Genomic DNA, 1,404 nt, shown 5'->3' with positions numbered 1-1,404 from the left:
ACCATGGTGTTGGTCACAAATTGAAGAGCACAGCTATGTGGAGCCGTCTGTATGACATGTTTCAGTGAGTACTGAAAGCAGTGAAGGCTGGTTTGCCATGGAGGTGTCTTAGGGTGATAGGCTTCTTTTTGTTTTTAAACTTCATTAAAACAAAATAGATAATAAATGTAGAAGAGCCACCTTGACTGAGGAACATGTTATTCGCTAGCTAATAAGCTCTGACTAAGACTTTATTGCTGTAGAGCATCCATAACATCGTTCTCCTAAGTGGTTTCACGGTAATAAGACAAGCTCCCACTGCAGGCTTTTTCCTTAGTAGCGAAATAATAAGGTATCTCATAGCTACATAAGTGCCTATTCTCATAAAACTAGTTGGAAGTGGATGTGTGCGAGATCTTCCCATTGCTGAAGCATATGGAGAAAGCAGGTTGTCAATATTGGCATGCTCCTAGCTACAAAGAAGTGAGCTACACAGGCAAAGAACGGAACGAAGCAAGGTCTCATGCTGAAGTGCTCTCAAGGACAGTCTGATTGGCAGCTTTTTATTCTCCCGTGTAATGGGTTTTCTGTAATGTAGCTAAATCTTCTGTATAGGTATTTTCTTGAGGATTATTCCAAGGCAGTCAAAATGGAAACAGTCACGAGCCTCTCTTTTGTACCCTGTGTGCCAGCTCTGTGGCCTACAACGTAAGAGGGACGTGGACCTGATCGAGTGAGTCCACAGGATGCTCCGAGGGCTGGAGCAGCTCTGCTCTGGAGCCAGGCTGAGGGAGCTGGGGTTGATCAGCCTGGAGAAGGGAAGGCTTCTTAAGGGGAGACCTTAGAGCAGCTCCAGTGCCTAAAGGGGCCAATAAGAAATCTGGAGAGGGGCTGTCGACAAGGGCCTGTAGGGACAGGACAAGGGGAATGGCTTTAACCTGACAGAGGGGAGATTGAGATGAGCTCTGAGGCAGAAGCTCTTCCCTGTGAGGGTGCTGAGGCGCTGGCACAGGGTGCCCAGAGAAGCTGTGGCTGCCCCATCCCTGGCAGTGTTCAAGGCCAGGTTGGACACAGGGGCTTGGAGCAACCTGCTCTAGTGGAAGGTGTCCCTGCCCATGGCAGGGGTTGGAACTGGGTGAGCTTTAAGGTCTCTTCCAACCCAAACCATTCTATGATTCTCCGACTCTGCAACAAACCCCTACTTAGTCTGCATGTCCTAGTAATAAAGCAGAGGTGCTGCTTATTTGGAGTCATGCTGCCAAAGGGCGTATGTAGCTCTGTACCCAGAGAGGAGAGGATTACACTGCCAGCAGAACATCCTTTCACCAAATAGGGAATATCCCCAGGGAGAGATGGCTGCCAGAGCTGTTGTGATGAGGTGGACAGAGGGTGCCCAACACCAGCGTGTTGTCACCTTTTCCCTCT

The sequence above is a fragment of the Nestor notabilis genome, unplaced genomic scaffold (genome assembly GCF_000696875.1).
Source record: "Nestor notabilis isolate BGI_N333 unplaced genomic scaffold, ASM69687v1 scaffold1508, whole genome shotgun sequence".
In the NCBI taxonomy this organism is placed as follows: Eukaryota; Metazoa; Chordata; class Aves; order Psittaciformes; family Psittacidae; genus Nestor; species Nestor notabilis.
Note: the sequence above shows the minus strand (reverse complement) of the source record.